This window comes from Musca autumnalis, unplaced genomic scaffold, assembly GCF_047663935.1.
Source record: "Musca autumnalis isolate F117 unplaced genomic scaffold, ASM4766393v1 scaffold_2, whole genome shotgun sequence".
NCBI classification, from domain to species: domain Eukaryota; kingdom Metazoa; phylum Arthropoda; class Insecta; order Diptera; family Muscidae; genus Musca; species Musca autumnalis.
In genome coordinates this window covers 99,342,286-99,370,058 of record NW_027411755.1, presented here as the reverse complement: position 1 = coordinate 99,370,058, position 27,773 = coordinate 99,342,286, and the positions used below count along the sequence as shown (strand labels likewise).

At 36.8% G+C, this 27,773-nt stretch overlaps 1 protein-coding gene and 1 long non-coding RNA gene across 5 annotated transcripts in view; both read right to left on the bottom strand.

The window, feature by feature from the left end:
• Utx (Utx histone demethylase) overlaps positions 1-27,773 on the bottom strand; it is a 420,122-nt gene that overhangs the window by 324,565 nt on the left and 67,784 nt on the right. For 2 of the 4 annotated variants that reach the window (XM_073968617.1, XM_073968619.1), the window contains exon 1: positions 6,431-6,689. The exons of 1 other annotated variant lie outside the window; for it this stretch is intronic. The gene's annotated coding sequence lies outside the window, so the exon portion shown is untranslated. Of the gene's footprint in view, positions 1-6,169; positions 6,690-27,773 lie in introns of those variants that run through there. One more of the 4 variants, XM_073968618.1, reaches the window with a different exon arrangement.
• LOC141394356 (uncharacterized) lies at positions 2,360-6,172 on the bottom strand. Its single transcript, XR_012410377.1, has 2 exons — positions 5,938-6,172; positions 2,360-5,866 (listed from the first exon to the last, which is right to left on the bottom strand). It is a non-coding gene; the product is annotated as an uncharacterized lncRNA (long non-coding RNA).

Below are 27,773 nucleotides of genomic sequence, written 5' to 3'. Positions count from 1 at the left end.
AGCATGTCTTAAAGTGAACTTATCCGAAATTTTGTGTGGGAGGTACCGGATGGAGTGGACAAATATAGTCCATATTTGAACCTGATCTATATCTGGTAGATATATTAGACCAATTCGGCCACTCCCTTCAAGAGTTACCGTACGCACAATTTTTCCGAACAATTTTGAACTTTTGTGGGGGAGGTACCTGAAGGAGTGGACCGATATGGCTTATCTTCAAACTTAAACTATGTTTGGACAAAATTTGCTAAGGCCATATTTTGGACCGAATCGGCAGATCCGTTCGAGAGTTATCTTGCACTTCAACCACCTCACACGATGTCATAGGGGTTTTGTGCAACTTTCATGCTATTTTCTCAGGAAGTATGGACTTGCCCCTGATGAAACTTGTACCAGCGTATGGAGGGCAGTGAATACAAGTTGCTAAAACAAAAATCAAAGCGATTCGAGAGATGGCCCTAAACTGAACTTTTCCGAAATTTTGTGTGGGAGGTACCCGAAGGAGTCGACCTATTGAGACCATATTGGAACCTCATATTACTCTGGTAGAAAGTTTACGCTACACAAAGTATGGACCAAATCGGTCACTCCCTTCAAGAATTATCGTGCGCACAAACTTTCCGAACATTTTCGAACTTTTGTGGGGGAGGTACCGGAAGGAGTGGACCGATGTAGCTCATCTTCGAACTTAAACTAAGTTTGGGCAAAATATTACGAAAACCAAAATTTGAACCGAATCGGTTAATCCGTTCGAGAGTTATCGTGCGCTCCAGCCAGCAGGACAGACAGACAGACGGACGGACATGGCTAGAATGACTCCAAATTGTCTGAAACACATTTCGTCCAAACATACTTGGGGTCTAAAACAAACCCGTTCGTAGGTATTGATATGGTTACGAAGTTTTTCGGCAAATCACACACACGCGACCCGAACGCAAAGTAAGAGAGCAAATGTTTTGATTTTTTTACTTCAGTCTTGTACTGAATGTCATGCAAGCAGGTTGATGCCGCTTTATTTTTTTTTTTTTTTTTTTTTTTTTGGGTACACTGAAAAGATTTTGCAGTTGTACAGCAAATATGTGGAGGGAAGAATTTGAAAATGATTTTTTGTTTTGTATTAATATTTTTAATGACGCAGAATGCCTCGTCTGCAATGCAACAAATGCAGCAATAAAAAATGTATATAAACAAAGGAGAGGATTCGAAATGCGGTATATGTATCTGTTTGCTTTGATGAAAGCACTGATATAAGGGACACAAGTCAAATGCTAATTTATATTAGAACCGTAGACAATTTGTTCAATGCATTTGACGAAATTTTAAAGTTGAAATCGCTATCATTAATTAACTCTTAGCAATCGCAGTTTTAATAAAAGAAACTGAAGTGGTACTTTTGACTGTGATTCACTGTATATTATTTTTAATTTTAGCCATACAAAGCGAACGCGCCAACAATATATTTTTTCTATTTGAAAATTTTGCCTTTTTAGGCGAAGATCATTTTTAGTATTTTTTTTTTTTTTTTAATTTATTAATCGAGCTTTTTTATGATCTATAATGCAAATGAAAAAGGAAAGCCGACGATTCGAATCCACACACCCACCACTATGTTTGACTCTGAACGCTAACACGCCGTGACAACTTTTTTCCTGTGTTTTTCATTTCAATATGAAAATCATCACCCTGTTCTGTTCTGTCATTGTAATTTTACCCACACATAAACAATTTAAGCGCTCGCTCTTCTTGGTCGGCTATGGTCTAAAACCATTATTTCGATGAGGCACATTTTCATCGTATCAAAGTGTACCCTCCTTAGCCTAAAGGCTGAGGGTATAAAAATCAAAACATTTGCTCTCTTACTTTGCGTTCGGGTCGCGTGTGTGTGATTTGCCGAAAAACTTCGTAACCATATCAATACCAACGAACGGGTTTGCTCTAGAGTCTAGACTCAAACCACGAAACAAAATGGTTCGATTCAAACGAGTTCGATGTTTACTTTTGGTGTTTGTTTGTGTTTGAAAGTTAGAAGAAAAAATAATAATAAACAGACTTGGTGAAAGAAATGAAAGAACCGATTCAAATTGAATTGGTTTTTGTTTTCATTTGGTGTTTGTGTTTGAAAGAAGAAAAACTAATAAACAGACTGACTTGGTGAAATAAATGAAAGAACCCATTGAAATTGAATTGGAAGAAATGAAACTGAATTGAAAAAAAGAATTATTCAGATAAATAAGAAATAAAAATCTAATAGTAAGAAGGGTTTGCTGTTTGTGTTAAAGTTCGTGTGAATTGTGTGCTTCAAAATAAGTTATAATTTGATATTTACAATATTTCTTGTTTCTAGGATTTCTTTTCTGAATTTTGTTGGAGACTGACTATTCTTTTGTGATTTTTTTCAGAGTTCACATATGGGAGTTATCACTGGACACTGCTTTATCAGGGCCTTTCCCATCAAATGGGATGAGGATGTTACTGATTATTGCAGACTCTGTGAGGATGAGGAGGAGATGGAGACGATCGAGCACCTCCTGTGTCGATGTCCAGCCCTGTCTCGTAGACGGCATAGATTTGTGGGTGTTCACTTTCCACCGTGTCTAACCTTCTATTCAACTGTGGAAACTGCTGTAATCTACGACATCAGAAATCTGAAGTGGCTGGGACAGCGCAACCTGAACACGTAAACCGCATTTCAAATATTCTACCAACCATCACCACCTAAACTTTTCCTTCTCTAAAACTATTTTTCCCTTCTAAAATTTTCTACTTAATTACTTCTTTTATTCTTTCATAGCTTCCTTTTTATTTTTGCCCCTTTCTTTTCTGTTCTTTACAGCACATCCCTCGGAAGATCAAAATGGACGGGAAGGTCTCCCAGTGACGCAGTCACAAATTAGTGGCTGCAAATCCCCAAACATAACCTAGCCTTGACTGGAGTCGTGAAAGATCCGATCCTTTTCATTGAATTTTCATGAGCGCAATTGAAGTCGTGAAAGATCCGATCTTTCTCATCGAATTTTCATGAGTGCAAATGAAGTGGTGAAAGATGCGATCTTTGTCATAATATTGATGAGTTTAAATAAAATTATAAGTACAATAAATGATCAAATAATCATGTACCCGAATAATTGTTTACTTGCAAAGGCAATTGTTAAAATGAAAATAAAAGTCAGATGAAAGTGATCGATAGTGGCAAAATTTACATATTTTGAATAAAAGTACTATGTTAATTGTTATAAAACAAAATGAAAAATATATGTTGTGTTTGGAAACCTGGTTGCTTTTTGTGGAATTAAAAATACCTAAATACCGAACCGACACCGATATAGTATAGTATCGAGCTGCAACTATTGCGTTGGCTGGGTCATGTCAAGAGTATGAATAAAGACACCGGCATATGAATGAGAACCATTTTACGACAAAACTCCAATGGAAAAAAAGACCAAGTTGAAATTTATGTCACAAAAATTGGCATCCAAAATTGGAGAAGCATAGTAGAAGATCGGTGCGTTTGGAAATATATTATGTAACAATATGTTCTGTTTAGAATAAAAACCATCTAAATAAGTACAAATGAGAGACCAAAACATGGTAACTGTTACAAAATAAACTGTTTAAAAATAATAGAATCCAAATTTATACTAGATTCCCCAAATGATGAGCCTGGTGCAGAGATTGGCACATATAATATATTTAAAAAGACATAAAGACAATAATCTCGAAAATAACATAAAAATAAAGAAAATTACATCTGGTGATAGATATCATCTATGTATTGTATTCAAAATTCAAAATGCAATGACAATGAATTCGTGAAAGCGTGTGTCACTCCATTGTAAATTTCATCGGTGAATTTTCATCGATGCCATGTCACTTGCAACCATGATTTAACTCATGATTTGTCTATCGAACATTTTGCTGGGAAATGATAACAGCGACAAAAAAATATAGTCAACTAACTTAACATTTGTTTGTATCACTCTATTACTTGAGCAAAGCTAGAAGCAATTTTTAAGGGAAATAAATATTGTAAAACAAAAATGCAACTGTTAAGTGTATTTCTAGTTGTTTCGTGGGGTAAATCGCAAAACTGAATATGGGGCATTTGTCATGGGATACTTAGCAATGAAATTCAACAAGAATCTCATTAGTTCTAAGTACTTTAATTTTTGAGTAAAGTTTCACTAAAGTTCCCATACTTTGCACTGTGCACCGGCCGTAGGCACGATCTATATCCTCCCAATAAGAATTTAGGCGACTGCAATATTCCTAGAGTAGTTGAGCCAAAACTACTCTGGTTTGTAGCTGACGCTCCTCAGTTGCGATAGATACTTTGATCTTATAAACAGTTCCGAAGAAATCGCCCCACCTTGGGGAACTCCCTGTTTCACTCTGCGGGGTTTGGACTTCTTGTTCCCGAATTCCATGTGACTGGCGTCCACACATATAAGTGATTATGCAACGTTTCAGACTTTGCCCTGTCAGCCCTGTCACTCTCGGGGTGCTCGACAAACTGTCGACTGAAATAACTTGCACACCTCTTCGGGTCAGTCAATGTAACGTCGCCAAACGTGACTGAGGTCCTATCTTCCCTTCTTCCAGGGTTCGAGAGTGACTTAACCGTTGCCCACAATTCACCTATACCGGCTCCAATTTTGCAACTCTTCTTATGATTTGCTTGTAGATTAGCCGATTACGATATTTAAGGTATAGTGTAGGTCCTTTAAAGGTATTATCATAATTTCTAGGCCAGCATGGGGTTTCAGCCCCTTCCGGTGTATAAATTGTAATAAGAGGTGCGGAATTTATTCTGGAAAATAATGCTAGGAAGGATAACATACTTTTCTTCTAAGATTTTAATGGTCAAATTACAATTTTCTTAAGAAATATTCGTGTTAACTTAGGTTAGCTCTGTTATTTTTCACACCTCCTTATAGTCCCGGTCATATAATTGCCCTGTCCAATACAACATTGACAAATACTGATTGAATTTTATTTATGGAATACTATTTTATTATATATATGCAAAATCCGCCATAACACACTGCTCGGAATTGTTTTAGAGACGTTTAAATGCATTGTGACGATTGTGGCTCTATTATTTCGCACACCAGTGTATATGGCGATCGGCTACATCAGTGATGATGTCTCGGAAAGTCCTTTCCGCTACCCGAACATCAGAAGGACTGGGCAGTTCCCTGAAGCGGTGATTGGTGAACTCTCTGAAACCTGGCCAATCAGCTTTCTTATGATTGACGAATGTGCGGGGTTCAGAGGTGATGAAATCGGGTGTTTTATGGGGAGATGCTCTGACGGGTTGCTAGGTAACGTCATTTGTACACTATGATTGTCTGGCGAACTGTGAGAATCTCCTCTAATTCTGGTAGGAGCGTCCTTGACCGAGCAAAACGTATAGCCATCAATCTGCTCAGCCAGCGCTGTACCTTTCTGGTCGTATCCGAGGACCGAATGTCACATCTCATGAGCATAAATGTCCCCCAAGACCGACGGTTATGACCTTCCAAAAGCTTGCTTGCAACCCCTTATATGCATCCACTCCTGACATCTATTGCATTTCACCGAAGAACAGAACTGGTTGTCAAGATTCTAAGGGCCATATCTCTGGGCCCAGATAAGGTATTACAACATAAAGCACCATTTTGGAAATGGATCCGTTTTCGTTTTTTGAGGGTTTTATGGAAAACCCGGGTCAAAAATTCGGGTTTGGGCTATATCACCTGAACACCATAGTCATCGTAGTTTTGCAATCGATTCAGGGTTTTTTTATCCGGACTTTCGGGCCAAATAGCCTGGTCCCTAGCCCGGGAAAAGTTTTACATTCCCGTGATCACCGCAACAATATCCACATCTGGAAAAAATTTCAAAAAAATCGTGTTTTTACTATATTTCTGTAGGCACGGTTGACTGATGCTTTATTACTTGTTTATCTTTCTGATGACCCTCCATAACGGCTTTTTTATCATTGAACTTTTCCACATTCAAGACTGTTAGACCATTATTAGCCGCAAGTCATAAAAATGCACAACGAGAACAAAAATTTGCTAAAATTATTATCTTTATAGTACTGCTTTTCCCGTGGCAATACTTTCATTGTCACCTCAAAATATTCTTATAAATAAAGTTTGCATATATTGACGGAATATTGTTTTACCAATAGCAGGAGATTTACACAAAACATAGTTTTGGTCTTTGTAATACTTTTGTTATTTAACCGTATCCATAGTGAAATTTAATAGCACATTTCATATTTTAACTTCCATATAGTCTTTAATTTCTCTATTTTTTCCAATAATTTTTTTTCAGGTATGTATTATTTCGTGATTTTGTACTGTATCCAACTATGTACATCCCATGTAAATAAACAATAGGCACAACACGTAAACGAACTGCGAAGAAATACATTAAAACTCACAGTATTTTTAGCACATTTTAAAAAAATCGGAACACATTGTTACAGCACATCAATGTCTGTTCGATATATAAATGCTTTTATAGCTAATAAATATTAACTATACAATTATATGAATAGTAAAAATAATTTGACAAAACAATAATATGGCGGCAGTTAATATATCAACGAAAGTGCCTAAATAATATCCTTATGAGAGCGTATGCATTGACGCTCTATACACAAACATAAAATTACACGACGTATATCTGGCATAAACTGTGGGGTATGGCAACCATAAAATTCTTAAGGCCGTGACAGAATCAGATCGTTGCTTGCTTTCAAATGTCATATTATATGGGGAAACGCCGGCGGAATTGCAAAGAGGCTCTGGCATTCCTTTATAAGCAAAGTCCCAATTTACATAAGGCAAGTTTACTTGTGGCAAGTCCCTGTTTGCAGGAGAGACACGTAAGGGGAATGGAAATGGAAAAAATTGCACGTACCGGCAATTTTCAGACAACTCCTTTTATATTTTTCGTATTTGACATTATTTTCATTGTTTTGAAAACAAAACTTGTCGGAGCAGAATTGACTTTATAAACGTAAGATGCAAGTTTAAAAAGGAACGAGAAAAATTGCCGCAAGTAAACTCGCCTAATGTAAATCGGTACAAAGCAAGCAACGATTAATTCTGTTTCTACCTTTAAGCTGAAAGATATTAACATGCTGTGAATAGCTTTATCTACGCACTGGGAGAAGAACAGGTATTGCTGGGTCATGTTTACCTCGTCTGAGATTTAAATTGTCAATGTCAACATCTGCCATATAAATGACGCCATTTTTAAATAAAGTTACTAGGCGTTTACAACAGACCGGGGCTAAGTTCTAGTTTTTTCGTAATAGATATGAATAATTTTTACATACAACATTTTTAAACCTTTATTCAGGCACTCAGTGAATAAGAAGCAAAAAACGCACTGTGGATCCGCCCGTGGACAAAAATCGAAAAATTTTTGTCGACAAATTTGATTGCGATTGAAATAAATATTCTCTAAACACATTAAATTTTTATCATCCAGTATTATTTTTGCCAATTTACAGCCGTAATATGCCAAGTTAAGTCGAAGAAGTTGAGATTTGTATATGGTACCTAAAAAACGAAAAAATATCCGCAAAGCATTCGTAGCTTATGAGTGAAGTTATAAAAAAATTAAGAGGTAAATGTACAATTTCCAAAATGAAACTTATATTTGATGGCATTGACAATATTCTTACGAAAAAACATGTTCAAATTCGTTTTCTATGTTCATTAAAAATAAATTCTTTGTAAATGAATTTTTGTGCTATTTTTTATATCATTGCTATAAATTTATGTTGAGTTTTACTAATGTTGGCCCCGTAAGGGCAAGTCCATTTTTTTTAAATACAGGGAAAAGTCTCTAGTTAAGATAAATAGAAATCCAGCTGCCACTCTGTAAGTTATTCCCCTTATACCACGCCTGTAAAATCTCCAAAATTCCGAAAATCGAAACGTGGACCTATATTGAACATTTTTTGCAAGCCAAATCGGTTGAAAATTTTGGCTAAAATCGTCAAAATATCGAATATCGGGAGGTACGTTTATATGGGGGCTATACCTAAACTTGGACCTATGATCTTTCCTCCGAAGTCAAAATACAAAATTACAGCCAACTCGGTTATAAAATCTGGCTAAAATTGTCAAAATACCGAATATAGGGAGGTACGTTTATATGGGAGCTATACCTAAACGTGGACCTATATTGAACATTTCTTGCAAGGTGGTATTTTGTTCCCTCAAATTACAGCCAAATTGACTGGAAAATTTGGCTAAAATTGTCACTGGATATTTAAAAACACTACAAATGTGCAGAAAAAAAGAAAATTATACATTCCCATGATCAGCGCAACAATATCTACCTCTGGAAAAATTACAAAAAAAATCGGAGAGTTTTTACTAAACTAGAGTTGTTCGAAATTTTTCTAAAAGTCAAAGATCTAACTTTTCTACACAAAATCGTATACATATACTATAAAACCAAGATACCTTTACACCAACTTGTGCTTTGCACAATCTAATCGGGGAAAAATTAATCATTCAACGACATAGCGGCAAATTTTCTGAATGGCATTTTCAGTTACTAAGCAACACACAAGCCAATGGCAATGCTAAGATGTTCAAAACAACGCTATACAGGATGCTCAAACAAGGATAATTCATCTCGCTTCTACATCTGTATCTATCAACCTTCAAATCCTCAATAATTTAAGATATATAATTTTTACTTTCTTCGTTATTAACACGTTCGCGGACGCAAGCAAATTCAGAGAGGTGAAAAAAATGACACCCAATTATTTTCGAAATTAGTTTTTTTTGTTTTTATTTATTAATTATTGATTATTATTATTATTTTTATTTATTATAGAATGTATCTTGTTGAAATAAATCGTATTATGTATATTAATCACCAAAACTTAAGATTGTATTCAAGTAAATTAACAAAAATTGGCTGACAATGTGAATGCTATAGCATTCACGTCATTTTGCATCGGAATGCTATAGCATTCACGTCCGTGAACGTGTTAATACTTTTATAACTTGTTGCAAACTATAAAAAGCAGATATCTAAATCATATTTTTTTAGTTTAATTTAAGGGGTTATTACCAATGAACGTAAACAAACAAAACGATTCCCGTACCAATCACACAACGCCACAAACTTTTCAGCTTCTCTGAATCGTTTTAATCTCACAACCAAAACAAAACCACAATGTAAAAAGATGAAAACTGTACGATTGCTGATAAGTACTTCGGCTATGTTTTGCCGAGTTGTTTCATTCACCACCGAAACAAAAAGAATTTTTGGCAAACATTTACTGTGCGAAACGATCAACGACACACTCAGATTGCTTAACAAACCTCCTATCGCTAACATCAACATACTGAACATACTAAGGTTGATGTTTTCAACCGCCAAATGAATCATTCATTCATTGAATCGTTCATGTGTTTTGAACTTTTGCGTTTTCTATCTGTTGTTGTGGAATTGAGAACTTTTCGCTATTCGTTTTGTTCGCACTCACGAATGTAAACAAAACTAAACAGCGAGTTTGGTCAACGTGGGTTATGTTTCGTTTTGTATTGTTCCTATGGAAAATACGAAACGAAACGATTGAAAATGTTATTTAAAGTACTTTTACGTACGCTGGTCATGACACTTATTGAGCACGAAAAATTACATTTTTCATGAATTTTTTACAAGAAATCTACCAAACTTTTTCAGAAGATTTTGTTTTCCTCTGATAGATCAGTTTTCTGTTTTTATTAAAGCAGTTTGCGTAGCTCGAAAACGAATAAACCATATCAACATATGCATTTGTTGGGATTATTAAGAACCTAATAATCTTTTTTTATTTATTTCGAAGCCTATAAGGCCATCTATGTTACAAAAGCAAAGTTATCCTAAACTACACCTAACTCTGAACTTAATCCTAAATAAAGATATAAAAATATTTAATAACAATTTCTAATTAAACGGGTTTTAAGCATATACTACTCCAAACAAATATAAAAGCATATCATATATTAAATTTTATATCTTATTTTATATTTAAATGAAAAGAAAATATAAACTTATATTTATTATGACCGTGTTGTTATTATTTTTTCTTTGATGTGTATATTTGTATACCGGGCTGTTTCGGTCAGATGTATATGAGATAAATAAAACTAATTTATTTCATTTTTACTCTACGTTTCGTTGGTTTGATTTCAACTTCTTCAGGAGTCTTTATTGAAAATCCTAGGACAAAACATTAATTTTAGTTCCAAATCATAATTAGAATTTCTTATTTTAAAGTTTTACTTACAATTAGTTTCTCTTACATAGTCGTGGTATTATTCTTAATTATAAAAAAACTGGACTTTACAACACAAATTTTTGTATAAATAAAAATAATAATCACAAACTTAAATAAAAATAAAAATCACAGAACCGTCCTTTTCAAAATATTGCAACCGAGTATTGATGTTTGATATTGTCTTTGTCTTCATTTGTATTCATATATTCATACATTCTCTCTTGTATCCTTAAACTTTCAAGAGTATATCTCTTATTTTCGCTTTCTCTTTATCGAGTATTTTTACATTTTTAAAATCTGCTACATGGCGCCACTGTTTGGTATATTAGGATAAAGCAGTATTTTCTTTGCATTTCTTTATGTCGTTTTCATGTTCATTAAGTCTAACACTCAGCCTTCTCTTCGTCGTACCGACGTACACCTTGACTTATAAGCTACTGATGTGTTGTTGTCATTTATTATGGTTGCCATTACACTGCACCCCGGTTATTTACCTCTCTGCTTAACTGCCTTTCTCGTTTAATTGCCTCACAATCTGAATCCCCAGAGTTTTTTCATATAAATGAGTTCAAATTGTCCCGCTTAACTGATGTTCTATAAGTACCCAATTCGGATATTTGCCCGTCAAATATTTCCATAAAAAGAACATTTAATAATGTTTTTCTGGGTTTATTACCCGCACTCAAGATCTATTTATTTATTTATAATTTCACCATGCCCGCACTGGTGTATTTATGAGAAAATCAATTTCGACGACTACGTGAATTGTGATGAAGATGTCCAGTATTTGGTCTGTTCCTTTACTTTTGAAAATGGTAAAACTGGCAAAAGTAGTAAAAGTTGAAAACTACTCCCATATGAATTGTATGGTATCCGAAGTAAAGGAACGCTTTTCGAGTAAAAAGTGGTAAAAGTTGAAAATTCTTGCACGTAAAGGAACAGAGCTATTATGTTATGGTGTTATGCTCACTGATGACTAAATTTCTTATTGATTAAATAATATGAAAGGAAAATCGACGGAAACATCGCTACATGAGGTAGTAAGTTATATAGAGAAGAACATGGATAACTTGGATCACACATTGGCCGCTTTTCTAGACATAGAGGGAGCGTTCAATAATGTGAAGCTTGAATCCATTCATTCTTCTCTAGAGCTTCTGAGTGTCCCCTCTATCCTAATCAACTGGATTGACAGAATGCTGGAAAGCAGACTGATCAATTCCAGTATTGGAGAGAGTTCCGTAAGGAAGTCAGTCACTAGGGGCACCCCACAAGGTGGAGTCTTATCTCCACTGCTGTGGCTTCTAGTGGTGAATGGGATACTCAAAAAGTTTGATAAACTAGGGACTAAAGTTGTAGCATACGCTGACGACGTTGTCCTTCTTATCAGTGGTAAAACGTTCGAAAAAAAAAAAATTCTTGTCGACGCTGTCGGAACTGATGCAGGGTGCGCTGGTTAAGCTCTCTCGCTGGGCTCACCACAATGGTCTTGGGATGAACCCTGCGAAGACTGAGCTGGTACTATTCACCAGAAAAAGAAATATTGCCGAATTTGTGCCGCCAACGCTGGATGGAGTGCGGTTGGATCTCTCTACGGAGGCGAAATACCTGGGAGTGATCCTGGACCATCGGCTAAAATGGAATAGGAACACGGAGGAGCGCACCAAGAACTCCATAGGCAAGAGTTGGGGCCTCAGACCACATATAATACATTGGCTGTATAGGACAGTGGTCAGTCCCATTCTGACCTATGGTTGTCTCGTTTGGTGGCATGCCCTAGGCAATAATTCCAATCTGTCCAAATTAGCTACTGTGCAAAGAGCTGCGTCACTACTCGTTACTGGAGCAGCAAGAAGCACCCCTCAGGCCCCATTGAATGCCATACTGAACGTCCAACATACTTGTACAGTATCGAGCTTCACGATCTGCCTTGAGGCTCAAAGAGCTAAATCTGTGGCGTGGTTCACATCTTGGACATGCTAATGTTCTACAGCGGATATGTAGCCAGATTGGACTAAGAGCCAGGGGAGATGAGACTGACTACATCTCATCAAGCCTGGACTTTGACACAGCTGAAGTTTTAATCCCCGACAGGAGTGAGTGGACACGAGGCAGACCACTTCCCGACAGTCTGTCGATCTTCACCGATGGGTCGAAGATGGAAGAAGGCACGGGATCTGGTGTGTTTTGTGAAGAATTAGACATCAGGAACTCATATAAGCTTAATGACAATTGTAGTGTTTTTCAGGCAGAAGTTTTTGCGGTTTTGAAAGCCTTGGAATTAATAGTGGGAATGACGAACCTTATAGATAAGGCAGTCACTGTTTATGTGGACAGTCAGGCTGCCCTAAAAGCGTTAGGGTCATACAGTATTAAATCCATGATTGTTCAAAGATGCAGGTCTCTCTTAAAAACATGTAACATAGTTGTTAGGTTTTGTTGGGTTCCAGGGCATTGCAATGTTGAGGGAAACGAGATAGTTGATGAATTGGCTAGAAGAGGATCCCAATCCTCGGACCTCACGGTAGAGGATAGTGTCAAGCCACCTCTCTGCTTCTTCCTCGACAAACTCAGTAAGCTCCACGCAGAGAAAACCGTTATAGTTTGGCAAGATGTGCCTGGTTGTAAGGTATCTAAGTCAATCTGGCCGGTTATCTCATGGCGTAGAACTTCGTCCCTCCTCTCGCTGTGCAAATCAGAAATCAGAACCGCTGTGGGGGTAATAACCGGTCACTGCGGAATAAGATCCATGACTTGCAAGTGGGATGGCAATAACATTGAGTACTGTAGGTTATGTGAGGATGAGGAGGAAACGGAGACAATCGAACACCTTCTATGTAGATGTCCTAGACTTATGGTCAAAAGACATAGACTATTTGGTGAACATGTGATTGAATCTCTTTCCTACTTCGCCTCTATTGTCCCTACAGTGTTGGTGGTTTACTGCAAGAGCCTTAAGATGTTCTGGGGCAGGCCAGCACAGAACTAAAACCATTAGTAATTAAATCGTAGTTAGCTACTAAACCATCTTCCCTCTTAAAATAACCTGACTTCTCCAATACAGTCACTAATTATTCTTACTCTTCTCTCTTGTCATACCAACTTCCGCTTCCCTTCCCAGCAAAATAAATTGGAAGTAGTGCAATGTGGACTAGTTCTTTCACGGCATGTTTTGATGCAGTTCAAACGGAGTCGTGAAAAAGGCACTCCAGTCCTCACATTTTAACCGCATTTGGAGGCAATCCAAAGAATCGCATCCAATTGTCACATTTTAACAACATCCGGATGCAGTTCAACGGAGTCTTGAAAAAGGCACTCCAATTCCTCACAATTTAATAGCATCCGGATGCAGTCCAAACGGAGTCGTGAAAGAGGCACTCCGTTCGCTACATTTTATTAGCAGTTGTTAGAGATCCCTACACGTTCATAAATCAGTGTATACATCTCTACAGGCAGCGGCATACATTTTAGAAAAAGAAATAAGCGTGTTAAAATTTCCAAAAATTTGCTAATACAAACTACAAAATATTTAATTTGTGAAAATTTTTCCGGTATCTCACGAGAAGAAAATTTCCCAATGGAGTGCTGTTGGAGTACATGTCGAAATCTTAACTGGTGATGGCAAGACAATATCAAACCCAAATAGCAGATGAAGCATAAACAATTCAGCTTGGATTAAATAGAGAGTGGAGGAAACACGCATGCTTACGATTGAATTCAATGGAGAATTTTAATGTAATAAAGTTCTTAATATTTTTGTTCTCCACAAATAATAAATGCATTTTATTTGTTCTGAGATATTTTGTAATGGCTTGCACAAAAACACGTGCTTTGGACTGCATCCTATTCTACCCCAAAGGGTTAGTTAAAATGCAATGCCAAAGGGTCAGTTAAGATGCAGTGCCAAAGAGTCAGTTAAAATGCAGTGCCAGAGGGTCAGTTAAAATGCAGTGCCAACGGGTCAGTTAAAATGCAGTGCAATGGAATGTCTCTTTCAGTAGTCACGCTCTTGTAAAAATCATGAGTGAAAATGCATAATTTGATGCACTTCCAGATCACTTGTACATATCATTTAACTGCCTCTTTGGAGGCAAACTTTTTGCTGGGTTCCTGTCCAACCTTTCCAACCTAATCATCTTCCTCCCACACAGCACATCACATCAACAGACATATATCATCACCCACAGTCACACAGCACCACATAGCTCTATCCACAACAGGCACAACATCACTTGTCCTCCACACCACCATTATCTTTACACACACTATCATCATCTAAATAGCCACGCATCATCATCTACAGATATATATAACATATCTCCTTGTCATCACCTGAATGCACAAATCACCATATGGCCATCAGTTGCACATCATCACCATCTAAACCCAATCAACATCAACACACATAGCCATATCCATCATCTACAATCAAATAGCCCAAATCACACATCAATACAACATCTTTCACCTCTACAACACACATAATTTAATAGTTTGGATGATCACAATGGACCTCAAGGTCTCCGAGTGGAGTAGCTGCCAACATGGCAGTTGCGCATCCTGAACCTAACCTAACCTAAATAATATAACTTATATATTTTTAGACTTTTTTACTATAGACCGTTTTGTTTTTTGGCGATTATGTTCTAATTATTGCCATTTTTCTAAGGCTGGGATGAGATTTTTGAAACTACCAACATGAGGTACTTATGCGGTGGAATTTTATGGAAGGTAGTTAACAGGGGTGCAGTGTATGTTGTTGTCGGTCAATCTGGGAATATACGGTACTCTGATAAAATTTCGTTCATTGTTCAGATGTTTTTTTTTTCTGGTTTATTTTCACAATTCGCTGTTCTCTGTTTTATTAGTTTGTTGATAATGTTTATGGGGTAGTTACTTTTTTTTGTTTGTTTTGCTTTAGTTGAAGATTCAATCATATGATTGTTGAAGTCTGGAGTTTCCCCCATTGGCTTAACTTCATCACTTTCCTCTTTGCAGAGAAAAATGTTTACAAAACGCACTGACAGCTTGCAAAATTTACTGATCGCTACCAATATCATGATTTCATCCCGGCGAAGGGAATTATCAATTGGCTTTTCAGTATTTGAAATGATGATTTTTTAGTGAAAACCTGAACTCTTTAAGCATCGAGTATTCTCATGTTAATGAGAATGATGCTCACTTTTCGGCTTTCCCAAAAAAACACCAGAACAAAATATTTGCAAGCTGACAGCACGATTCAACTAAGAAATCATCGATTTCTGTTAAGTTGAAATAACATCAACACAGTTACCTATGAGTATGTCGTTGGAATTTTATTTACAAAATTCCGTTTTGCGCGAGCCTTCGCTGTTTTTTGTTTGTTTTGTTTTAGTTGAAGATTCAATCATATGATTGTTCAAGTCTGGAGTTTCCCCCATTGGCTTAACTTCATCACTTTCCTCTTTGCAGAGAAAAATGTTTACAAAACGCACTGACAGCTTGCAAAATTTACTGATCGCTACCAATATCATGATTTCATCCCGGCGAAGGGAATTATCAATTGGCTTTTCAGTTTTTGAAATGATGATTTTTTAGTGAAAACCTGAACTCTTTAAGCATCGAGTATTCTCATGTTAATGAGAATGATGCTCACTTTTCGGCTTTCCCAAAAAACACCAGAACAAAATATTTGCAAGCTGACAGCACGATTCAACTAAGAAATCATCGATTTCTGTTAAGTTGAAATAACATCAACACAGTTACCTATAAGTATGTCGTTGGAATTTTATTTACAAAATTCCGTTTTGCGCGAGCCTTTGCTGTTTTTTGTTTGTTTTGTTTTAGTTGAAGATTCAATCATATGATTGTTCAAGTCTGGAGTTTCCCCCATTGGCTTAACTTCATCACTTTCCTCTTTGCAGAGAAAAATGTTTACAAAACGCACTGACAGCTTGCAAAATTTACTGATCGCTACCAATATCATGATTTCATCCCGGCGAAGGGAATTATCAATTGGCTTTTCAGTTTTTGAAATGATGATTTTTTAGAGAAAACCTGAACTCTTTAAGCATCGAGTATTCTCATGTTAATGAGAATGATGCTCACTTTTCGGCTTTCCCAAAAAAAACACCAGAACAAAATATTTGCAAGCTGACAGCACGATTCAACTAAGAAATCATCGATTTCTGTTAAGTTGAAATAACATCAACACAGTTACCTATGAGTATGTCGTTGGAATTTTATTTACAAAATTCCGTTTTGCGCGAGCCTTCGCCGTTTTTTGTTTGTTTTGTTTTAGTTGAAGATTCAATCATATGATTTTTCAAGTCTGGAGTTTCCCCCATTGGCTTAACTTCATCACTTTCCTTTTTGCAGAGAAAAATGTTTACAAAACGCACTGACAGCTTGCAAAATTTACTGATCGCTACCAATATCATGATTTCATCCCGGCGAAGGGAATTATCAATTGGCTTTTCAGTTTTTGAAATTATGATTTTTTAGTGAAAACCTGAACTCTTTAAGCATCGAGTATTCTCATGTTAATGAGAATGATGCTCATTTTTCGGCTTTCCCAAAAAAACACCAGAACAAAATATTTGCAAGCTGACAGCACGATTCAACTAAGAAATCATCGATTTCTGTTAAGTTGAAATAACATCAACACAGTTACCTATGAGTATGTCGTTGGAATTTTATTTACAAAATTCCGTTTTGCGCGAGCCTTCGCTGTTTTTTGTTTGTTTTGTTTTAGTTGAAGATTCAATCATATTGTTACGAATGTAACTGATAGGTTTAAGTTAGTTTAGTTTAATTTCCGTTAATTTAAAAATTTGAATTGTAACGTAAAGTTTTATTACGCAGTTACTTTATTTAAGCAACAACAACTACCATGTAGAACTCTCTTCATCATTCTAGTCGTTACATTACCTTTTGTTAATGTTCTTTTGTTTGTTTTGCCATAATAATGTAATTATCGTTAAGTTCCTACTTCTTGTATTTCGTGTAGTTGTTTGTTGTTGTTACGTCATTACTGTGCTTGTCTACTTGTATGTGAGTATGGTTGTTCGCTTAGTGCGAATGTGTGTCTGTGTGTTCGCTTCACAGATTCGAGAGGTTGCCATATGTTCTAGATATTTCTAGACCAAGGAGATTTTGGGTATAAATAGAGTTACGAATGGCAACATTGAGTAGTTGTGCTTTAAGCGTTGAACTGAACAGATCGGCTAAAGAATTGCTGCGTGCTAACTAGAGACTTGCTGTGTGCTAGTAATTAAAGTCGGTTCCGAATAAGTGTAATAAAGTAAATAAAGCATTGTAGAAACGTAATCTAAAACGAACCCTGTTTTATTTGGTACAAATCGTATCGGGGAATAAAACAACGTCTACACGGACATTAGTTAAATCTAATTCCGTAACAATTGGTGTCAGAAGTGGGATTACGATCATCCTACAATGAAGTTTAAGGATCTACGAGTGGAAGACTTGAAGAAGGAGCTAAGTAAGTTGGAGTTGTGTTCTACTGGCAACAAGGCCGAACTACAAAAACGCTTGTTGGAAGAGTTCGAGCGCCGTGGAATGAACATCGATGAATATGAGTTCGACGGTAAGGAGGAAGTCGAGTTATCGGCAAAGGACGAATCCAGCGTTGAGGATGTTTCGTCGGTAGCTGCCAGGGGTGACGATTTGAAATCAATGCTGGCTATGATGATGCTGGAAATGAATAAGAAAAATGAAGAAACTTCCAGACTTATGGCGGAAATGAAATCTGACAACTGTAAGATGTTAGAAGAGATGTCTAGAAAGAATGAAGAAACTTCCAGACTTGTGATGGAAATGAAAGTGGAAAATTGTAGAATGGTTGAAGAAAATTCCAGTAAAATGTTAGAAGAGATGTCTAGAAAGAATGAAGAAACTTCTAGACTTATGATGGAAATGAAAGCAGAAAATTGTCGAATGAGCGAAGAAAATTCCAGAAAATTAGAGGAAAAGTTAGAAGAGAACTCTAGAAAAATCTCTAAGGGCGTGGAAGAAAAACTAGAGGTAAATTCTAGAACAATTAACGAGAAACTCGAGAACATCACGATGGTGATTGAAAAGAGAGTAGAAAACGTGGAGGTACAAATTAAAGAGTTGGATAAAAAGATTTTGTCTGTTGACGAGAAATTTCTGGCTCAAGATGAGAAGATTCTGGGCATAGAAAAGAAAATGTCGGAACTGGAAATCAAAGGTGGCCCAGTGAGAGCTATTCATAACACGTTAAAAATTAAGCCTCCAGTGTTCGACGGCTCAACCTCTTTCAATGTGTTCAAATTACAGTTCGAGACCGTGGCTACTAGAGATTCTTGGAACGACAACGACAAAGCGGTATCACTCCTGATGGCATTGAAAGGTGATGCTGCTGACGTATTACAGAGTATTCCCGCCGCTTCTAGGAACAACTATGGAGATATAATGGCTGCTCTTGAACGTAGGTACGGTAGTGAACACAAGCAAGAGATCTACCGAATGGAACTGAGGGGAAGAGTCCAGAAGCCAAATGAGACTTTACAAGACTTTGCGGCTGATATAGAGCGGTTGGCGCAGTTGGCATATCCAGGAGAGACACATCCATTGGTGGACCGCATAAAGATTGAGACATTTGCAAGTGGTATTCGTGATCCAGAGATAAAATTTGCGACGTATGCGGCACCGATAGGAACATTTGCAGAAACCGTGTCATTTGCCCTGGCCCAAGAAACCGCGAGGATGCTGGTGAAACCTAAAGCCTACAACGTGAGGAGGCTGCAAGTTGAGGACAACAATTCCCAGACCGTTGTCGATCCGCTAAAGGATGCACTAATGCGTGTGAAACGAGGGACTGAAAAAACGAGAAAGACTTGCTACAACTGTCGTAAAGCTGGACACATTGCACGAGAATGCATATTACAACGACCAAGGCCCAGATCCACCTCACCGCCTTCAAAAAGCGACGACCAACCGGTGGCCAAGAATCTGGAAAGAGAGACATCAGGTGAATCAAATGAAATGAATTCCGTCAATCACGAGGCGCCGCTGGCAGGGGATGAAAACGATGGTCCCACTATCTCTATAGCCATAGTCCAGCAGGAGAATCACAACTTAACGGTTAAAGGCTTTATCAATGGTGTATTGCGTACCTTGACATTGGACACCGGTGCAACAAAGTCCATTATTAGACCGGATTTGGTGAAAGGGAAGGTATTGCCGTTAAATGGAGTCAAATTGCGGACGGCCACAGGCGAGACTACAACGGTGCATGGAAAGGCCTACCAAAGGCTGAGCATGGGTAGAAAATCTGTAAATTTCGATTTTGTAGTGGCCGATATTATGGACGAAGTTATACTTGGTGTAGACTTCATGATTGCCTTCGATATCAACCTGGACATAAAGCACCGCGTGATGACATGGTCCAATGTGGAAATACCGATAAGTGTGGGCTACAACGAGAAAAGCAAATACCGCCCGAAGGCAGAATCCAGCGAGATCGCTGTCGATATCCGTACGCTGAAGGTGGAAGCCGCCGACAATTGGCCCGTAGGAAAGCGGAAAAATCCCGTAACGAGAGGGAAAAAGCGAAGATGTATGTCGAGGAAATGTCCATCGAAAAACGGGCATACAACAAGGAAGGACAAGTCCGATGAAGACCAGGTGGCACCTAGGAAGGTGACCACAAAGAAAGAAGGTATAACGTCAAGATTCCTGGAGAGAAAGCAACGTCCAGAAGAGCAGAAGTCCAAAGCTGACGCAGTAGAGGGTACATCTAAATCGGTTGCCACCACTACGGAACGAGAACTGCGTCTAGTCAAGAGGAACAGGCTTAAGCGGGAGGCAGTGTTACCAATGCCCATACCACCGAGAGGGAACTGTGCCTATTCGGGACGAACAGGCTTAAGCGGGAGGCAATGTTACGAATGTAACTGATAGGTTTAAGTTAGTTTAGTTTAATTTCCGTTAATTTAAAAATTTGAATTGTAACGTAAAGTTTTATTACGCAGTTACTTTATTTAAGCAACAACAACTACCATGTAGAACTCTCTTCATCATTCTAGTCGTTACATTACCTTTTGTTAATGTTCTTTTGTTTGTTTTGCCATAATAATGTAATTATCGTTAAGTTCCTACTTCTTGTATTTCGTGTAGTTGTTTGTTGTTGTTACGTCATTACTGTGCTTGTCTACTTGTATGTGAGTATGGTTGTTCGCTTAGTGCGAATGTGTGTCTGTGTGTTCGCTTCACAGATTCGAGAGGTTGCCATATGTTCTAGATATTTCTAGACCAAGGAGATTTTGGGTATAAATAGAGTTACGAATGGCAACATTGAGTAGTTGTGCTTTAAGCGTTGAACTGAACAGATCGGTTAAAGAATTGCTGCGTGCTAACTAGAGACTTGCTGTGTGCTAGTAATTAAAGTCGGTTCCGAATAAGTGTAATAAAGTAAATAAAGCATTGTAGAAAGGTAATCTAAAACGAACCCTGTTTTATTTGGTACAAATCGTATCGGGGAATAAAACAACGTCTACACGGACATTAGTTAAATCTAATTCCGTAACAATATGATTGTTCAAGTCTGGAATTTCCCCCATTGGCTTAACTTCATCACTTTCCTCTTTGCAGAGAAAAATGTTTCAAAACGCACTGACAGCTTGCAAAATTTACTGATCGCTACCAATATCATGATTTCATCCCGGCGAAGGGAATTATCAATTGGCTTTTCAGTTTTTGAAATGATTCCAATGACATACTCATAGGTAACTGTGTTGATGTTATTTAAAATTAACAGAAATCGATGATTTCTTAGTTGAATCGTGCTGTCAGCTTGCAAATATTTTGTTCTGGTGTTTTTTTGGGAAAGCCGAAAAGTGAGCATCATTCTCATTAACATGAGAATACTCGATGCTTAAAGAGTTCAGGTTTTCACTAAAAAATCATCATTTCAAAAACTGAAAAGCCAATTGATAATTCCCTTCGCTGGGATGAAATCATGATATTGGTAGCGATCAGTAAATTTTGCAAGCTGTCAGTGCGTTTTGTAAACATTTTTCTCTGCAAAGAGGAAAGTGATGAAGTTAAGCCAATGGGGGAAACTCCAGACTTGAACAATCATATGATTGAATCTTCAACTAAAACAAAACAAACAAAAAACAGCGAAGGCTCGCGCAAAACGGAATTTTGTAAATAAAATTCCAACGACATACTCATAGGTAACTGTGTTGATGTTATTTCAACTTAACAGAAATCGATGATTTCTTAGTTGAATCGTGATGTCAGCTTGCAAATATTTTGTTCTGGTGTTTTTTTGGGAAAGCCGAAAAGTGAGCATCATTCTCATTAACATGAGAATACTCGATGCTTAAAGAGTTCAGGTTTTCACTAAAAAATCATCATTTCAAAAACTGAAAAGCCAATTGATAATTCCCTTCGCCGGGATAAAATCATGTTATTGGTAGCGATCAGTAAATTTTGCAAGCTGTCAGTGCGTTTTGTAAACATTTTTCTCTGCAAAGAGGAAAGTGATGAAGTTAAGCCAATGGGGGAAACTCCAGACTTGAACAATCATATGATTGAATCTTCAACTAAAACAAAACAAACAAAAACAGCGAAGCCTCGCGCAAAACGGAATTTTGTAAATAAAATTCCAACGACATACTCATAGGTAACTGTGTTGATGTTATTTCAACTTAACAGAAATCGATGATTTCTTAGTTGAATCGTGCTGTCAGCTTGCAAATATTTTGTTCTGGTGTTTTTTTGGGAAAGCCGAAAAGTGAGCATCATTCTCATTAACATGAGAATACTCGATGCTTAAAGAGTTCAGGTTTTCACTAAAAAATCATCATTTCAAAAACTGAAAAGCCAATTGATAATTCCCTTCGCCGGGATGAAATCATGATATTGGTAGCGATCAGTAAATTTTGCAAGCTGTCAGTGCGTTTTGTTAACATTTTTCTCTGCAAAGAGGAAAGTGATGAAGTTAAGCCAATGGGGGAAACTCCAGACTTGAACAATCATATGATTGAATCTTCAACTAAAACAAAACAAACAAAAAACAGCGAAGCCTCGCGCAAAACGGAATTTTGTAAATAAAATTCCAACGACATACTCATAGGTAACTGTGTTGATGTTATTTCAACTTAACAGAAATCGATGATTTCTTAGTTGAATCGTGCTGTCAGCTTGCAAATATTTTGTTCTGGTGTTTTTTTTGGGAAAGCCGAAAAGTGAGCATCATTCTCATTAACATGAGAATACTCGATGCTTAAAGAGTTCAGGTTTTCACTAAAAAATCATCATTTCAAAAACTGAAAATCCAATTGATAATTCCCTTCGCCGGGATGAAATCATGATATTGGTAGCGATCAGTAAATTTTGCAAGCTGTCAGTGCGTTTTGTAAACATTTTTCTCTGCAAAGAGGAAAGTGATGAAGTTAAGCCAATGGGGGAAACTCCAGACTTGAACAATCATATGATTGAATCTTCAACTAAAACAAAAAACAGCAAAGGCTCGCGCAAAACGGAATTTTGTAAATAAAATTCCAACGACATACTCATAGGTAACTGTGTTGATGTTATTTCAACTTAACAGAAATCGATGATTTCTTAGTTGAATCGTGCTGTCAGCTTGCAAATATTTTATTCTGGTGTTTTTTTGGGAAAGCCGAAAAGTCAGCATCATTCTCATTAACATGAGAATACTCGATGCTTAAAGAGTTCAGGTTTTCACTAAAAAATCATCATTTCAAAAACTGAAAAGCCAATTGATAATTCCCTTCGCCGGGATGAAATCATGGTATTGGTAGCGATCAGTAAATTTTGCAAGCTGTCAGTGCGTTTTGTAAACATTTTTCTCTGCAAAGAGGAAAGTGATGAAGTTAAGCCAATGGGGGAAACTCCAGACTTGAACAATCATATGATTGAATCTTCAACTAAAACAAAACCAACAAAAAACAGCGAAGGCTCGCGCAAAACGGAATTTATAAATAAAATTCCAACGACATACTCATAGGTAACTGTGTTGATGTTATTTCAACTTAACAGAAATCGATGATTTCTTAGTTGAATCGTGCTGTCAGCTTGCAAATATTTTGTTCTGGTGTTTTTTTGGGAAAGCCGAAAAGTGAGCATCATTCTCATTAACATGAGAATACTCGATGCTTAAAGAGTTCAGGTTTTCACTAAAAAATCATCATTTCAAAAACTGAAAAGCCAATTGATAATTCCCTTCGCCGGGATGAAATCATGATATTGGTAGCGATCAGTAAATTTTGCAAGCTGTCAGTGCGTTTTGTAAACATTTTTCTCTGCAAAGAGGAAAGTGATGAAGTTAAGCCAATGGGGGAAACTCCAGACTTGAACAAGCATATGATTGAATCTTCAACTAAAACAAAACAAACAAAAAACAGCGAAGGCTCGCGCAAAACGGAATTTTGTAAATAAAATTCCAACGACATACTCATAGGTAACTGTGTTGATGTTATTTCAACTTAACAGAAATCAATGATTTCTTAGTTGAATCGTGCTGTCAGCTTGCAAATATTTTGTTCTGGTGTTTTTTTTGGGAAAGCCGAAAAGTGAGCATCATTCTCATTAACATGAGAATACTCGATGCTTAAAGAGTTCAGGTTTTCACTAAAAAATCATCATTTCAAAAACTGAAAAGCCAATTGATAATTCCCTTCGCCGGGATGAAATCATGATATTGGTAGCGATCAGTAAATTTTGCAAGCTGTCAGTGCGTTTTGTAAACATTTTTCTCTGCAAAGAGGAAAGTGATGAAGTTAAGCCAATGGGGGAAACTCCAGACTTGAACAATCATATGATTGAATCTTCAACTAAAACAAAACAAACAAAAAACAGCGTAGGCTCGCGCAAAACGGAATTTTGTAAATAAAATTCCAACGACATACTCATAGGTAACTGTGTTGATGTTATTTCAACTTAACAGAAATCGATGATTTCTTAGTTGAATCGTGCTGTCAGCTTGCAAATATTTTGTTCTGGTGTTTTTTTGGGAAAGCCGAAAAGTGAGCATCATTCTCATTAACATGAGAATACTCGATGCTTAAAGAGTTCAGGTTTTCACTAAAAAAATCATTTCAAAAACTGAAAAGCCAATTGATAATTCCCTTCGCCGGGATGAAATCATGATATTGGTAGCGATCAGTAAATTTTGCAAGCTGTCAGTGCGTTTTGTAAACATTTTTCTCTGCAAAGAGGAAAGTAATGAAGTTAAGCCAATGGGGGAAACTCCAGACTTGAACAATCATATGATTGAATCTTCAACTAAAACAAAACCAACAAAAAACAGCGAAGGCTCGCGCAAAACGGAATTTTGTAAATAAAATTCCAACGACATACTCATAGGTAACTGTGTTGATGTTATTTCAACTTAACAGAAAACGATGATTTCTTAGTTGAATCGTGATGTCAGCTTGCAAATATTTTGTTCTGGTGTTTTTTTGGGAAAGCCGAAAAGTGAGCATCATTCTCATTAACATGAGAATACTCGATGCTTAAAGAGTTCAGGTTTTCACAAAAAAATCATCATTTCAAAAACTGAAAAGCCAATTGATAATTCCCTTCGCCGGGACGAAATCATGATATTGGTAGCGATCAGTAAATTTTGCAAGCTGTCAGTGCGTTTTGTAAACATTTTTCTCTGCAAAGAGGAAAGTGATGAAGTTAAGCCAATGGGGGAAACTCCAGACTTGAACACTCATATGATTGAATCTTCAACTAAAACAAAACGAACAGAAAACAGCGAAGGCTCGCGCAAAACGGAATTTTGTAAATAAAATTCCAACGACATACTCATAGGTAACTGTGTTGATGTTATTTCAACTTAACAGAAATCGATGATTTCTTAGTTGAATCGTGCTGTCAGCTTGCAAATATTTTGTTCTGGTGTTTTTTTTGGGAAAGCCGAAAAGTGAGCATCATTCTCATTAACATGAGAATACTCGATGCTTAAAGAGTTCAGGTTTTCTCTAAAAAATCATCATTTCAAAAACTGAAAAGCCAATTGATAATTCCCTTCGCCGGGATGAAATCATGATATTGGTAGCGATCAGTAAATTTTGCAAGCTGTCAGTGCGTTTTGTAAACATTTTTCTCTGCAAAGAGGAAAGTGATGAAGTTAAGCCAATGGGGGAAACTCCAGACTTGAACAATCATATGATTGAATCTTCAACTAAAACAAAACAAACAAAAAACAGCGAAGGCTCGCGCAAAACGGAATTTTGTAAATAAAATTCCAACGACATACTCATAGGTAACTGTGTTGATGTTATTTCAACTTAACAGAAATCGATGATTTCTTAGTTGAATCGTGCTGTCAGCTTGCAAATATTTTGTTCTGGTGTTTTTTTGGGAAAGCCGAAAAGTGAGCATCATTCTCATTAACATGAGAATACTCGATGCTTAAAGAGTTCAGGTTTTCACTAAAAAATCATCATTTCAAAAACTGAAAAGCCAATTGATAATTCCCTTCGCCGGGATGAAATCATGATATTGGTAGCGATCAGTAAATTTTGCAAGCTGTCAGTGCGTTTTGTAAACATTTTTCTCTGCAAAGAGGAAAGTGATGAAGTTAAGCCAATGGGGGAAACTCCAGACTTGAACAAGCATATGATTGAATCTTCAACTAAAACAAAACAAACAAAAAACAGCGTAGGCTCGCGCAAAACGGAATTTTGTAAATAAAATTCCAACGACATACTCATAGGTAACTGTGTTGATGTTATTTCAACTTAACAGAAATCGATGATTTCTTAGTTGAATCGTGCTGTCAGCTTGCAAATATTTTGTTCTGGTGTTTTTTTTGGGAAAGCCGAAAAGTGAGCATCATTCTCATTAACATGAGAATACTCGATGCTTAAAGAGTTCAGGTTTTCACTAAAAAAATCATTTCAAAAACTGAAAAGCCAATTGATAATTCCCTTCGCCGGGATGAAATCATGATATTGGTAGCGATCAGTAAATTTTGCAAGCTGTCAGTGCGTTTTGTAAACATTTTTCTCTGCAAAGAGGAAAGTAATGAAGTTAAGCCAATGGGGGAAACTCCAGACTTGAACAATCATATGATTGAATCTTCAACTAAAACAAAAAACAGCGAAGGCTCGCGCAAAACGGAATTTTGTAAATAAAATTCCAACGACATACTCATAGGTAACTGTGTTGATGTTATTTCAACTTAAATCGATGATTTCTTAGTTGAATCGTGCTGTCAGCTTGCAAATATTTTGTTCTGGTGTTTTTTTGGGAAAGCCGAAAAGTGAGCATCATTCTCATTAACATGAGAATACTCGACGCTTAAAGAGTTCAGGTTTTCACTAAAAAATCATCATTTCAAAAACTGAAAACCCAATTGATAATTCCCTTCGCCGGGATGAAATCATGATATTGGTAGCGATCAGTAAATTTTGCAAGCTGTCAGTGCGTTTTGTAAACATTTTTCTCTGCAAAGAGGAAAGTGATGAAGTTAAGCCAATGGGGGAAACTCCAGACTTGAACAATCGGTAGTTATTTTTAATAGGATTTCCCTTATTTTTCGTGTGTTTTTAAATGGACAAATGGGAAACACTACAACAACACACGACGATTCCGAAACGAAGATTCCTTGGACTTTTACAATTCTGACTTATAGATAATAACTATTTTAAGTATGAAGACAAAATTTACCATCAAACGTATGGTATGCCAATGGGCAACCCCTTATCGCCAACAATAGCGGACATTGTATTGGACACATTGCTAGATAACATAAGCACAGAACCCAAAGAAAAAGGCACTGAATTCAAATGCCGATGACATATTTGCCATTTTAGATAAAAAAAAACATTTAGATATAACTATGCGACTATTAAACTCATATCACAACAAAATTAAATTTACGGTGGAAATGGAAGAGAATAACCAAATACCTTATTTGGACATGAAAATAATAAGAGATGATACGAATATAATAACAGATTGGTATACAAAGCCCACAGCATCCGGACGAATGATAAATTATTACTCTACACAACCAAAGAACATGAAAATAAACACAGCCAATAACTTAATCAATAAAGTTTTTTATATAAGCGTTGAAAAATACATGACTGACAACACACGAAAAATAAGGGAAATCCTATTAAAAAAACAACTACCCCATAAACATTATCAACAAACTAATAAAACAGAGAACAGCAAATTCTGAAAATAAACCAGAAAAAGAACATCTGAACAATGAACAAAATTTTATCAGTGTACCGCATATTCCCAGATTGACCGACAACAACATAATAGCAACCATAATAAATGACAACAACACATCAGTAGCTTCCCAGCAAACCAATCGTACCGACATCTGAACGAAATCGGAACAAAATTCGGACGATACGTCCGATGTCTGATCCGAAATCGTAACGATATCTTAACGAAAGTTGTATGAAGTGGTTGACATAATTTCGGAACGAAATGTCGGACCGACATCGTATCGATTTCG